The sequence below is a fragment of the Suricata suricatta genome, chromosome 8 (genome assembly GCF_006229205.1).
Source record: "Suricata suricatta isolate VVHF042 chromosome 8, meerkat_22Aug2017_6uvM2_HiC, whole genome shotgun sequence".
NCBI classification, from domain to species: Eukaryota; Metazoa; Chordata; class Mammalia; order Carnivora; family Herpestidae; genus Suricata; species Suricata suricatta.
Genome location: NC_043707.1, coordinates 2,348,357 through 2,363,102, shown reverse-complemented (window position 1 = coordinate 2,363,102; position 14,746 = coordinate 2,348,357). Strand labels below are relative to the sequence as shown.

The window sequence follows — 14,746 nt, the reverse complement described above, 5'->3', positions numbered from 1 at the left end:
TCCCCGCGGGCGGAAGGGGGCGGTGCTGACCGCGGAGCCTGCGCCCCAGGGGCACGCCCCGGTGGCCTAATGGAGAAGGCACTGGCCTCCTAAGCCAGGGATTGTGGGTTCGAGTCCCACTCGGGGTACGGGGGGGTTACGTTTTGACATGCCTGCGCTGAAGTGGTTTCTGTTGCCGAAGGTTGTCAGCCATCATTAGGAGCGGTACCTCCTAGGACCCCGAGGTCGGGGCACAGGCTTTTTTTTTTTTTTTTTTAAATACCCGTGAAGGCGAGGAAAGAAGGGATTTGAGCTAGCTGTGGGGTGAGGGGCGTCGCAGAGCGGAGAGCACACCTGCTGAGGGGTGGGGGTGAGGTGAGGGCCGAACTTTTTCTGGGCCACCACCCATTAACCCTTTGGTTTAATTCCGCTAGCTTTCCTGGTAAGGGGGGGGTCCTGATCCCTGAACCTGTGTAGGGGGTGGCTCTTCTAGCATTTGTGGGGGGCGGGGAGGAACAGAGTTAATGGATCCCCAAGAAAATCCCATGGACCATACCTAGCAGATCTTCGTTCCAATCCGGGCCCAAATGCAAGAAAGACAGAAACACATAGAAGAGAACGGCCACACATACCTTCAAATACTGAAGAATAACAATCCCAAGAGCAGAAACCTAGTCTCCCTTCCCCCAAGCCCCACAATTCCTCGGAGGAGGGGGAAACTTCCGCCAACAACCCTGCCTTTTGGACCAGGACCAGGCTCTAGTGTCCCCTAGCAGAGCTGTGTCCCTAAATCTCACCAACAGGGTGGAGTGGGGTGCCGGGATGCCAAAGTCCAGAAGATGCAGGTGTCCCCTGCAGGGCTCGCCCCTGGTGGTGGCAAGGAGCAAGCAGGAAAATGATTTGACCTTTGATAACTCAAAAGAAGGCTGCAGGGAGTCATCCTGAGAGAAATCAGATTGCTGGAAGTCATAACCATCGTCCAATTAGTAGGACGTATTTAATCAAGTGTGAGAGTGGGAGAACCTTTGTCTTTTCTTCACCTCGGGTCTGGGGACCAATTTGGGCACAAACCAGTCACAGAGCCCATCCATGGAGTGGATCCAGGTCCTCCGCCCGAATGTCAGCGGGCGCCCCAATCCCCTTGGCGCCCCTCACCCGAATCCCCCGCAGCGCCCTGCCAGGCCCCGCGCACCTGTGTGCCCACCAGCCGCGGGTGGCAGCGGATTTCCTTAACCCTTGCCTGGGATGATGGGGGTGGGGGAGGTGCCGGAGAGGAGGCCGTAGGGCCACCTGGCCGCAATCCCAGGCCTTTAAGGCCGCACAGACTGCGCTCTGTGCCTGGACGGGTAGATCCCGGGACGAGCCACGCCTCACTCAGGGCCTGCCTCAACTCGGACTTTTTGGCGCCTCCAGGAGTCCTCCGATGGGGGGCGGGGGTGAAGTTTCCTGGCTAGCTCAGTAAAACCCTTAGTTTCAAGACTGTGGAACTGAGCCCCAGCCTGGACATCAGATTTTCAGGGCTGCTGCTGCTGATCAGCCGACTTTAAGGTTATCAGTCCTCCAACTGCGGATGCTGACACCTTATGTTTGATGCTTTGTGAACGGCTGGATCCGACCCGCTAGGAGGGCCTCTGTCTTCCCTTCCACGCCGCCAAGCCCCTCGCAGCTGCTGAAGCCAGAAACGCTCACGCCGGCCTCTGCCTGCCGGAGCCGCTCAAACTGCCCGCAGTTTGAAGAACTGACGACACCGGGATTCGTTGCAGAGACTTTTACTGGTTCTTTTCTTCCTTCTTCCTTCCCCTCCCCGCTGCTTGCTCCCCCATATATACCTGCCGCCCAGGCTGCGCGGCAGCTCATGATAGGCTGGCAGAGGCAGGGCTGACCCATTCCATGGCCTCGCATTGGTCGCTCACTCATCGCGCTATCTGGCCGGGGCGGGAGCACTGGAGGCCGGCAGGCCGGACCTCGCCGTGTGCTCGGGCAGGGTCTTGCATCCGCCTCCTACATCTGCCCTTGGCTCATTTTATCCTAAGCAAAGCCTACGTCTTGAGAAATCTGACCCGGGAGAAGGTGCACAATCGATCGTTCCGGAGACCGCACCAGCCCCGTAGTGCCACGGACCAGCCCGCCGGGGGTTGCATCCTCCTTGAAGACAGAGAGGCAGCACCACTCTGGGTGGCTCTCAGGTCCTCACGCCACAGCAGGCAAATAAATCCGGAAAGGAACTTGGGGGGCGGGGGGCTTCAGTCTTTGGCTGATTTTCTCAGTGATTCCCTAGCATTCTGAGCAAGAAATGGGCCAGCATGGACACCGCAGGTCTTTGCGCGGCCCTCCGCAACGGAGAACCCTTTCTGAGGTCAGGAGAAATGGAATGGGGTGTGGCTAATGATCCAGGGGGAAAGGCGAGGGTGGCACTCCAAACCCAGACTGGGAGAGGGCTCTGTGCTCTGCGGAGTAAGCTAGCCAACACTGGGAACTTTTCCGTGGTTCTTCAGGTCGAGGAGGACCCTCAATCTAGGAAAGCCAAGTCCTGGAGACACTCAAACCCAATGCTTAGCAAACCTAACCAGGGGACCAGTTGTGTTTATGGGTGTTGAGGACACCCGCCCTTTGTGGACCCCAACACTGAGTGTCTGGACCCCTGCATGGTTTTCATCCCTGGAGGGACTACGAGGTACTATCATACTAACTATAAAGAAAAACTCTCTCCTAGGTTAAGGCCAGTTTCCACCTACTGAAGTTTAAAAGCAAGACCCCAGGGGTGCTTGCTTGGCTGGCTCATTCATCAAGCATGTGACTCTTGATCTCAGAGTTGTGAGTTTGAGCCCCATGTTGGGTTTGGTGTGCTTGAAATAATAATAAAATATTTAAAATAAGTAAAAACAAGCAAGACCCCAAAAGATAATTTAACCACACATCCTAGAAAAATGTTCGAGAATATGTATAGGAATGCAAAAATATCCAGCATGGGAAAAAAATAAGATTGTAAACATCTGGCATTCAATTAAAAATTAGCAGACATAAAAAGAAGAAGGAAAATACACCCGTAGTTAGGAGAAAATAATTAATAGACAGTAACTCAGAAATGTAGCCGATGATAGTGTTGGTAGACAAGGATATTAAAACACTTATATATTCAAGAAATTAGAGGAAAGACTGAACATGTTGAGGAGAGATGTGGAGAGAAAAAATAGCCAAATTAACTTCTATCAATAAACTACAAAGCTGAGGTTAAAAATAAAAGAGACACTAGGTGAGATTAGTGGCAGATTAGATATTGTAAAAGAAAAGATTAGCAAACTGGAAGGCATAGCAATAGAAACTGTTAAAAATAACACCCACAGAGAGGCAAGGCTAGAGACAAAACATCATGAGCTTTGGGAGAATTTTGAGTAGCCTGATATGCGCACAACTGGAGTACGTGCAAATGGCAAAAACAGAAAAATATTTGAAAAAAATAATAACAAATATTTCCAAATGTAACTTAAACTGTAAATCCACAGTCACACCCCCAAATAATTGAACAAACTTCAGGCATAAGAAATACGAAGGAGCGGCTCCTGGATGGATTAGGATTCTCTCTCTCTCTCTCTCTCTCTCTCTCTCTCTCTCTCTCTCTCTCCTGCTCTTGTTCTCTTCCTAAAATAAAATAAAATATAGATAGATAATTTTATTTTTTTAATGTTTTTATTTATTTATGATACAGAGAGAGACAGAGCATGAGAGGGGAAGGGGCAGAGAGAGGAGGAGACACAGAACCAGAAGCAGGCTCCAGGCTCTGAGCTAGCTGTCAGCACAGAGCCAGACGCGGGGCTCGAACCCACAACCGTGAGATCTGACCTGAGCTGAAGTCAGAGGCTTAACCGACTGAGCCACCCAGGCACCCCTAGATAGAAAATTTTAAAAAACAAATATGAAGGAACCTACACCATGGCATATCAGAATCAAATTGCTTAAGATGAGTGATAAAGAGGGATCCCTGGGTGACTCAGTCGGTTAAGTGTCAGACTCTTGGTTTTCACTCGGGTCATGATCGATCTTGCCGGGAGCCGTGCCGGCCTCGCTAGATGACACAGTTGCAGCGAGGAGATGGCAGACGTTTCCACAGCTCCTGCCGTGAAGCGAAACGGGCATCTCCTTCCACTACCGGCTCATACTGGGAACGGGACCGCTGTTCCTGACTAGGCCCCACAATGTTCCAAATCAGACCGATGTTTCCCACCCCGATACCTCATGAGAAGCAGCATATTCCCACCTCACAAAGAAGAATTTAGACAAAGCAGATGTTTGTCGAAAGGCTCTTCTAATGAGCCTCACAAACCCAAGACATAGATAATAAAGAGGGTTAAGAACTCAAGAGTTACTATTAACTGTGGCCCAGAGAGAAAGAGCCTAACTCAGAGATAAGAAACAGACAAGAGCCGGACACATGTTACTGCACGTACCTTTGCTCGTTGGTGCCGCAAATACCTTCCCTTACACTGACACCCGTTATGAGGGCGGGTAAGAGTAGTTACAACTTAAACTCACGTACAACGTCTGGCACATCTAGGGCCCCTACGGTGCTTACACCTTCAACATCAAACAACAAGGTTTTACATAAGCAACTTACTAGCCAGCGCAAATACAGTCTTCCTTCTGTGAGCCAGACAGAATGCCTCCTAGCCTAGCCTGTGCCTCCATCTTAGCGTTACTGATGCAAACAAATGTGTTTGTTATCGGCTTCTCACCGAAAGCATCCTGCTGTCTTCTTCCTTGTAAGATTTACTACTGGTTCAAACAAATGTGTATGTTATCTGCTTTTCACTAAGAATGTCCTGTTATCCTATTATTTGTAAAAATTAACTACCTCACTGAAATTAGAGTAGTTCTGCAAAAATGCTTGTGTAAAACCTGTTTCTGTGCACTTCTGAAAGCATTTTATCACTGAGACTTAGTTGTAGTAAAAATTCCACTTTTTGATATCATGTTAACCCTTGATCTATAAATAAAGAGACAAAACCCGACAGGACAGAGATGCCTGCCTGGTGAGCAGAAGGAAGGTCGAGGCCCCTCATCACCCCCTCGCGCCGCCCCGTCCATCCCTCAGGGAGCCCTGCGCTGCTGGCGCCGGACTCGGCCTGACCCCAGGACTGCGGGCTGGAGCTGCGAGGGCGGCCCTGCAGTGACCGCGTGAAGCCGGTTTGGGATCCTCTCTCCCTCCCTCTCTGGCCCGCCCCACCCATGCTCCTTCTCGCTCTCAAGATAAATGAATAAACATTTTTTTAAATGAGTGATCTCATTTTTAAGAGATAATCTTAAAAGCAGAGAAACGAGAGACATTATACACAGAGGAAGAATGGTAAGAATAGAAGCAGATTTCTCCTCAGAAATAATGTAAGCTAGGACAAAGAGGAGTAAAATCCTTAAAGCTCTGACATGTTTAAAAGCCCATAATCTACAATGTTGGCCTTTAGAAATTAATGTATATCTTATGACTAAAAAAAGAAAGACCAAATGCTCATCTCAGTACATGCAGTAAAAGCATTCAACAAACCCAACATCCTTTCCTGATAAAAACAAAACAAAACAGAACAAAAAATGGGAGAAAAAAACCCTCAGCAAACTGAGGTAGGTGGTAGCCGAAGAGATAACAAACAGCCGTAAGAAAACTCTTGGGGGTGACGGGTAAGCTCACTAGCCGGACTGTGGTGACGGCTTGGGTCCTGGGCGCATCCAAAGGTCAAAAGTTGGGAAACTGTCCTCTTTAAATGTGTGCAATCGATGTACATGTCACTCATGCTTAATAAAGCTGTCCTTCTAAATGACCACAAAGTCTTTGACACTCTTTCCCCTGAGAAGTGAGCTCTGCACCCCTTCCTTGAGTCCTACTGCTTTTTCTTCCCGTAAACGTACAGCAGAAGTGAGACCCTAGAGCCGGCAAGGCTGGGTCATAAAGAGAGACGCGGGCCGCCTCCTGTCCCGCGGAGCACGCCCACGGGGCTACAACGCTGCCAGGGACAGTCGGTGGGCCGGAGCCTCCGTGCCGGGCGGGGCCCAAGCCGAGCCGCGTGTAGGTGTCATGGGTCACGTTCCGTTCCACAGTCCAGCTGAGCGGTTCATGTGACAGACATGTGAGTAAAGGGGTCTCCAGAGGCTGTTAGACACCAAGTCCTCCCAGACGAGCCCTGATTTAACAGATACAGGTTACACCTGCTCTTCCCTGTTAAATTCCTGACCCACAGAACTGATAGAAAACTGTATTGTTTTTATACCCACTAGGCTTGGCAATGTTACACAGCACCAATGGCTGTCAAATGGTAACTATTGAAAGAAGATGAGGCAAACTTTTAATAGAATGGGGGGAGCGGTGCACCTGGGTGGTTCAGTCGGTTAGGCTTCCTACTTCCACTCAGGTCATGATCTCACAGTTTGATTTGTGAGTTCGAGCCCTGCGTTGGGCTCTGTGCTGACAGCTCAGAGCCTGGAGCCTGCTTTGGATTCTGTGTGTCCCTCTCTGCCCTTTCCCCGCTTGTGCTCTGTCTCTCCTTCTCAAAAATAAAACATTAAAAATGTTTTAAAAATTAATAGAAGAATTTTGAAAGCTTCTCTCTGTGAATTTTGGAACAAAACACAAAGGTCTTCTACCACATTTCTATTTTATTGCAGGTTCAAGTTAGTGTACTAAGACAAGAAAAGTAATTAAAAGTAATTTAAAATTAAAATTAAAAGGTACAGGTAAGGATTGAAAGTAATTAAGTAATACTGCCATTATTCACAGATGACATGCCTGAATATGCAGAAAATTCTGTAAATTAGAAATAACATTGTGAGTTTCACAATGTTACCGAATCCAATATTAATACATAAAAATGGATTGTATTTTTAATATACCTGCAAAAAGTCAAACATTATATCCAAAGTGATATAATTTACAATAGTATAAAAAACACCAACTACGTAGCAAAACTTCTAAAGCAAGATATGCAAGATGTATCTCGGAAAAGTATAAAATGCTCTTATGATAAGTTAAAGAACACCTTGATAAATGAAGGATAAATCCTGTTTAGGGGCTGAAAGATCCAATATTGTAATGGTGTCAGATAATCTGGAAATGCTCTAGATCAATGCTATGCCAACCCAAATCTCAATCACTATTTTTGTGTAAGCTGACAAGCTGATTCTCACACTTACCTGAAATTGCAAAGGGCCAGCAATCACCGAAACATATTTGAGAGACTCACACGCCTGGGTATCAAGACTCACCTATAAAAGCTAAACTTGTTTGGGCACAAAGAAAAACAGACCACAGTACAAAGCCGTGAAGTAGTAGAACCCCATAGACTCAGACTTTTGATTTGTGGGAAAATTGTGCACTACAAATCAGTGGCGGACAAGACTGTCTTTTAAATAAATCGTTCTGGGGCGCCTGGGTGGCTCAGTCCGTCAAGCCTTTGGCTCAGGTCAGATATCACGTTCGTGGGTTCGAGCCCCACGTCGGGCTCTGTGCTGACAGCTAGCTCAGAGTCTGGAGCCTGCTTCAGATTCTGTGTCTCCCTCTCTCTGACCCTCCCCCTCTCATGCTCTGTCTCTTCTGTATCAAAAATAAATAAAACATTTAAAAAATAAAATAAAATAAAATAAAGACAAACACTCCTATGTTACCCACATGCATCATATTTTAAAAAAATAAATAAACAAACAAACAAATAAATCGTTCTGAATCAGAAGTGTGACTATTTAACAGATGGGGTATAGCACTTGTTGGGCTAAGTGTCTTGTCCAGAGGCCAGAACCCGCCTGGGGAGGGAGCCACACCCCCTGCTCAGGTCCCGAAACCGGAATGGAACGTTTTTGTGATCAAGAGGTCGATCCTTTTAGACCTAGGACCTCTGAGTCCTACAGTGAGAGTCATGCCTCTGGCCCAGCGTGGTGCACTCTGGCCGGCCGCAAATAGGAGCCGCATCTGCCACTTACAATTTTCTATCTGTATAATTTTCTAATGTGCACGTTCACAGCACATTAAAACTCAAACTGATAGGAAACAGGTAAAACTAATTGTAATAATATATTTTACATAACCTAATATATCCAAAATATCACTGCAACACGCAGCAAGAGATCTTACTTTCTCTGTGAGACGTCAGTCCAGACACGTTCACAGCATATCTCAGGCCTGGCCAGCTGGAGGCGACAGGGGTCCCAGGGGCAGAAGCTGGTGACGGGGGCAAAGCGGAAACAGGCTGAGCGCGGGCTGACCACCAAGTCGACTGCCCGACCACCCCCACTACCCGCAGGGGCCTGCCTGGAGCCCCGCCCCCCCTCCCCCAATCACCCCAAGGACTCGGCAGGCAGCGAGTGGCCCAGCCCCGTCAGGTCCCCGCGATGTGCCTGAAGCCGAGTGCTCCCCGCAGGGCTCGATAAGACCCCAGGCTCCGCGTCCTGCGCTCCACCTTCCCTTGTAAAATAGTAGGGAAGCAAAGACGCATGCGTTGGGCTCGTCCGGGATTTGAACCCGGGACCTCTCGCACCCGAAGCGAGAATCATACCCCTAGACCAACGAGCCCCACATGCGCAGGAAGTTGCTAGTACTTCCCATAGTGCTGTTAGCATCGCGCACGACCTCGGTTCGTTCCCGGGCAGGCCGGGCGGCTCCTGGAAGCCAGTCCGCGCGGCTTGAGCGCTGGGGTGGCCGTGGGGAGACCCCGTGGACCAAGAGGGCAGAGGCAGAGCGGCGCGGTGTCAGGATGACGGACCTGGTGATCCCCGGGATGGGGGATCGAATCCTGTCCCCGGGGTAGCGGGGGGCATACTGTGGGAGAGGGGAGGACCAGGGGCCTGGATGAACCGGAGGGCCCGGGCGGAAAGAGCACTCGCTCTGCAGGGGACCCTGAGGCTTCCGGCGGCGACGGCGGTGGGGACTATGACAGACAGGAGGAAGGGGACGGGCATCAGGTCGGCCTGGTCAGGTAAGACGGGGCTGTGCCCTCTGACCTCTGGAGGAGGAGGAAAAGGTGGAGGAGGAGGTGACCGGTCCATTTAATGCCCGCAGGTCCAGGGTAGCCAGTCTGCACGCGGGGCAAGTAAGTGCCCGTAGCGGGTTCCGCTTTCGGTCCCTAAGCCCCACGGGGTGCGCGACGACCCCCTTGGGGACTTCCCATACTTGGGGGCGAATTCTTTCAGTGAGAAAGGCGAATCAAAGCAAGGCGAGCAGTTTAGGGTTGGCTAGTTTGAATAATTGAGTGGGATGCGGGCCCTAGCGGGTGTTCCTGGTTTCCCGTTGTCTGCCCCTGGGTGATTCAGGGCAGGGCGAATACTGGGGTGGTGGGAGAGTTAGGTGAGGAGGTGGGTAGGAGTTTGAACTCGCATCGGTCGGTTTGCATATGAAAGGCCTGTGAGCAGGCACGTGGTTTCCTCTCTCTAGGACTTAGCTAGCCTGGGTGGAGGGGTTTCTCCTCAGGCAGCAGGGCCCCCAAGATGTAAAACCATCATATAATACAGAAAATAAAAACCATGATTAGTACAGGTGTGAACTCTATCCACGCGTTTGTAAAAACATTTATGAAGATCCCGTGACTTTTCCTTTTCATTCAGTCAATATAATTAACTACTTTGATAGACTTTCTTGAACATAAAACCAACCTTGCATTCCTGGAATAAATCCAGCTCAGCCGTTGCTTTACTGCTCCAGTGTTTTTAAAGGAAGTAAGGACAATCGTGCTATGGGAATGATGGTCCTTTCTCCCTAGGAAATGCCAAGGTTGGCTAATTTGAGAGAGAAGGGGGGGGGGGCTTGGCCCCCAACTCAACCTTGTCTCTGCAAGTCTCAGAGGCCAAGGACCCAAGTGAACCCCCCAGTTCCATTCCCCATGTGCTTCTGTGACACGGGGTCGTGCGAGTTTGCTCCTCGGCGAGTTACAGGTAGAGACTATACCAGGCGGAGCTGTCGCCCGAAGGGAACTTTACTTGCCGCAAATAAGGAGATCGCGGGGAATAATTTCCAAAGCTATTGGCCCCACTCTGAAGTGGGGGGGAGTATTCAGATGACTATCCTGAAAGGGGAGTTTCGGCCTCGAAAGCAGAGGCGGGGGCATAGGGCTGTGTCGGAGTACTTAAAACATATGCCTACACACGTGTTGCATGTGATGCTGATGAAGCGTGCGCTCCTCGGGCGAGGAGTTCAACGTTACAATGAAGCAGACACGAGAGGGTCCGGCCGCGCATGCGTGCAGCAGTGTGGCGCTCAAACTGGTCTAGGCCGGCCAGAGCTCTGCCTGCTGTTTGCCCCTAAACGATAGAGTGAGCACTCTGGTGAAGAAGGGGAGTCACTGGGCGGCAGTGACTTTTTAACCTCATTAACCCTCTGGGGCGCACAGTTTTACAAAATCTGACCAGAGGTTTTCCAGCAGGACCATGTAGCAAATTGTCCCGGCCTCCGGTTCACCTTCGTCTGTCTCTTCACCCCGACCCGACCTCTCCTGGGAAATGTACCCGGAGCCACTCCAAAGCTCCTAAGTTTGAATGCTGCTCCGAGGTCACACCTTGGCTGGGGACAGCTCCATCTGGTATCTGAGAGGGACTGGGATGCCACCTGGGTGGGGTGAGACAGAGAAACAAAGGCACCCCGTGAAAAACTGCTTTTTGCTCCTTTTTCTGCTTCTGTTCCTGCTAGGTTCCACAAGCCCACCTTCCACACACCTTAAAGGGACAGATAGTGTATGTCCCCCTCGCAAAGGTCAAGGGGCTACCGAATTCCTTGGAGTCTTCCAGCACCGCAGATGACATCTAGGCGGGAGGGGGCAGGAGTTGTCATGAACGGTCCCCAAGACCACCGGCTCCTGAGCAGGGACCTGCGGAGAACACCTAACCCCTCTGTGTTCCTGGACGTCTGAGAAGGCCCGGGCACCGAACCACCATCCTCAACAAAAACCCAGCCCCCGAGCTAACACGAGACTCTTGTTTCCTTTCCAGGTCTCCTAGACATTGTCTGAAACCGCTCAATGTCTTCAACAGACTGAAGCCAGGGACCCTCTAGGCCGGCTGGTCCTGTGCGACCCCTCTGGGCCCAGCTTGCATTAATCAGCTACACGCACACACATGGAAACATCGGGCTCTCTACAGCCCAGGCGCTGTGGCAAGGGCCCCCGCCTCCAAACGACAAGGAGGTTATGACTGAGCCAAATTTGGCTTCTAGAACGCTGATCTTCCTTTCACAGGCAGCGGATCCAGAGTCCAGTGCTGGGTCCCCTGAGTTACTGGGAACTGCGGAGCAGAGCGGAGTGTACTGTCCCTGTTGATCCAGCTTCAGCTGAACGACGCCCCCTCCCTTCTCTGAACATGCCAGCTACCTTGGACACTGGCCACCCGGGGAATTCCTCCTTGGAGGAAGTTCCAAGACTTGTGCTAAAGGGAGGGCTCTGGGTTTCCTCTCCCAGTTCAGGGATGAGCAGACAGACCCTCCTGGGGGCAAACACTCCTGTCCCCACCCCTCCCTTCAACATGGACTCCCTTCTATGACCCTGAGCATGAGGGCTGGTGTGGCACCCTTGCCCCTCCCCTGTCTCTCCGTCCCATCCCCACCACCTGGTGTTCTGGAAAAGCCAGGTGTTTATCATTGGTCCCTTCCGGGAAGGACTCCACTCGGTCTGAATGAAGTTCAAGGTAGTTTTCCCAGGATTGAATTCCTTGCTCCTGTAGGGGATCTGGGAAGAGCGGGGAATTGCAGCCGTGGATCTCCAGTGACCTCAGAAGCCCGGGTCAGGAGACAAGGGACCTCACTCCTTACCGTTCATTCACATCTGCACCCACTCTGGGAAGGTGCAGGGAGTCAGATCCAAGGGCCACATCCGCCCAGGGGTCCAGGCAACTGGGTAGCCCCGTCTCCTCAAAAGAGTTAGGAAAGAAGCTCAGCGGCAGGGGCAGGAGGGCATCCGGTGTGCTGGGGTCACTGACCTGCAGACATGACTCCCCGGAGCTTCGCTGTTCCTGCGCGTCTCCATGGGCCAGATACACACTAAAATCCCTGAATGCAACTCGGGTCCGCAATCTCTGTGTAGAAGGGAACTGGATAGAGGTCTTGCTGAGCAACTCTAACGCCTCACCTTCCCCCTCGTCCAGTCTTCTTGCAGCTCCAGGTCCCGCACAGGGATTTGGCCTTTGGGTCTCCCTGGCAGCCCCTGAAACGTGACTTGTGCTAACTGCTTGCCAAGCGCCGGAAACCATTCACGCAGGCTTCTAAAACGTACGCCCAACGTGGGGCTCGAACCCACCACCCTGAGATTAAGAGTCTCAGGCTCTACCGACTGAGCTAGCCGGGCACGGGGCCCAGCGCCTCCTTCGAAGGCAACGGCAGGCGGTGCTGGGCCAAGAAGGCCTCCTCGTCCCCGAAGCCCCGCCCCCGCGACCAGGGCCGCCTCCAGCACGATTCCTCCGTTCCAGCCCGAAACTGAGCAGAACCTCAGAACTGAAAGCAGCGGAGGAGGAGGGGGGACCCGAAATTCAAGGACATGGGCAGGGATCGGGGACATTCTGACCCAAAGGGACAAAGAGAATGAGGCAGGGCTGGGAAGCCGGTGCCACGCAGGCACCGGGTCCCTGAAACCCTGCGGTCGCTCAGGACCCCGGATCCAGCAGGCAGGCAGGCCTGGATGGGAGTTCTAGAACCTTCAGTACTCCCAGGCCTGAGATGGGAGCCCAGGCTCCCCTCCAACCGTTCCGCCCTCTCCTGGGAACCTTTGGCAGTCTGGGAGCACAGGATCGCGGAGGCCAAGGTTACTAGAATTAAGTGGGGAAAGATGCCCTTCTCTACAGCTGTCCCTGGAGGATGACCGCCCCCCTCACCCCCGCACCTGCGAGAGCTCGGGGTTCAAATCCCCGACTGGTCTCACTTTCAAACCCAACGTCTCGCCCTGCCCCACGCCGCCCCACACTTCGCTTTAGGGCGGGAGGTGTGTGGACAGGGAGACCTAGGGGACCCGCTGCAGACGGGAGGGGGCACTGGGGGTCCCGCGCAAGGTCGGGTCAGAGACACCTTCTTCCTTTCCAGTCGGTCTCTAGAATCATCGCCTACCCACAACGGGAGATCAGTGCAGTGCCTCGAGTCCCCCGCGTCAGTCTAGCTTAGGGGTGGCACCGAGGGACAGTGCCCGGCACCAGGCCAGAGAGGGGAACTTCGTGCGACTTAGAGTCGTGCGGGGTTTTGGGAGGCTGAGCCCAGAAGAGGGCGGGCTTGGCCAAGGACAAGGGCTCCCAGGTCTGTCCCAGACCTTTCTGTAAGCGGAGGAGACGCACCTTCGGCCCTAGGCCCATAGCTGGGTCTGGCATGTAAGGAGGAGGGATCGCCCTAGACTCAGGTTTGAGCCCCTCCCCCCCAACCCCGACGAGATCCAGCCCCTGCCGCACAGGACAGGAGGGAGGTCCTTATGACAGAGGCTGGGGGGTGGGGGTGGGGGGGGACTGACCTCTGGGACTCTAGGACCCACAGTGTTGAACCTAACCCCTCTCTGGAAGGTGACCAAATCCTCCCTCTTGGGATGACCATCTCGGACACTGTCAGAGCAAAGGAGAAGAAAGCCAGGGGACAGAATTAGCAGCACAGAACTGGGTTAGTTTGCCTCCTTGGTCTAGGCTTAAAATTCTTGCTTTGGATGTGAGAGGTCCTGGGTTCAAATCCCAGAGGGGTCCATATCTACCTTTTATGGTTGTTTTTTTTTTTTTTTTTCTCCAGATGGTCAGGTTGTTGCCCCAACAGGGGGCCAAAGTTCACTCAGGGCCAGGAAGGAGCAGGGACCAGAGATCCATTGCTCCACGTGACGGTGACTAAAAAACCTTCCAGCCTTCAGAGCTGGCCTGGTCCTGCACTCCCTCTCCGCTGAGACTCTCCCTGTGTGCCCAGCGCTGGGGGCCCCTTGGGGGGATTCGTCTGAAAACAAGATCCAGAGTTAGCCTCCCAGACTCCAGATATAAGGGCATACTCCTCCCTGGGCAACAGAAACTGAGTCCGTGCGTCAGGCAAGTGAGGGAGGGCAGTTAGAGCCACCAAGAACCACCTATCAGAGGGACTTTTTTGGCCTAAGTGTTGGGGCCCATCCAGCCTAAAGCCTGCGGAGGTGATCCCACGGTGATGGCAAAGCCTCTGGGGGGAGTGTATGGAATCGCAAAGTCCCTAGCCTCGTCTAGGAAGGCGCTATCCTGGATCACGGTTGGCCCTCCCCCCATTTGAGGATCAGGACAAAAAGAACAAAGGTCCTGGGAGACTGGGGCGCAGTGCTGTGTGGCCTACAGGGACCCTGCTTCCTCTGCTTGAAAATGTGTGCGCTTGACTGCTTGACCTAAATGGATCAGAGACTGGGGTTAGTTCTCCTATTATTCATGCCTCTTGGTGATTGTGGTTTCAGTAAATGGGCAGATTTTCTGACTGAAACTTCCTCCCTGGTTAGAGGCAACTTACAGACTATTGTTTGAACCTTTAAAGAAAAATAGCCTTGTCGTAAGCTTCAGTTAATATTACACTATATACGCAAAATAAGACCCCCGCTGATGTATTTTTAGTGATAAATTATGTTTTTTGATCTTCTGTATTGTACCTCATTCCTGTCTTTAATTTTCTGTTCTCTCTTTCGTGAAAACAATGATCTTTCTGAAGCATGTGATTCCTAAGAAGTTACAAACAATGTAATCATTAAAAGAAAGATGTAATCACCTGTGGTATATAAGACACCAAGTTTCACAGTAAAGTGTGGTCTCTTCCACCATTCATGATGTCTGTGTTCTTTCTTGTAGATATTTC

The 14,746-nt window shown here is 51.8% G+C and overlaps 1 long non-coding RNA gene and 3 other non-coding genes across 4 annotated transcripts; 1 reads left to right on the top strand and 3 right to left on the bottom strand.

Annotated features, from left to right (window-relative positions):
* Nucleotides 1-55: 55 nt before the first annotated feature.
* Nucleotides 56-128, top strand: TRNAR-CCU. The gene has a single exon. It is a non-coding gene; the product is annotated as a tRNA-Arg (tRNA).
* Nucleotides 129-8,452: 8,324 nt separating this feature from the next.
* TRNAP-CGG lies at nucleotides 8,453-8,524 on the bottom strand. Its single transcript has one exon. It is a non-coding gene; the product is annotated as a tRNA-Pro (tRNA).
* Nucleotides 8,525-9,487: 963 nt separating this feature from the next.
* LOC115298554 lies at nucleotides 9,488-10,881 on the bottom strand. Its single transcript, XR_003911787.1, has 2 exons — nucleotides 10,657-10,881; nucleotides 9,488-10,549 (listed from the first exon to the last, which is right to left on the bottom strand). It is a non-coding gene; the product is annotated as an uncharacterized LOC115298554 (long non-coding RNA).
* Nucleotides 10,882-12,202: 1,321 nt separating this feature from the next.
* Nucleotides 12,203-12,275, bottom strand: TRNAK-CUU. Its single transcript has one exon. It is a non-coding gene; the product is annotated as a tRNA-Lys (tRNA).
* Nucleotides 12,276-14,746: the final 2,471 nt, after the last annotated feature.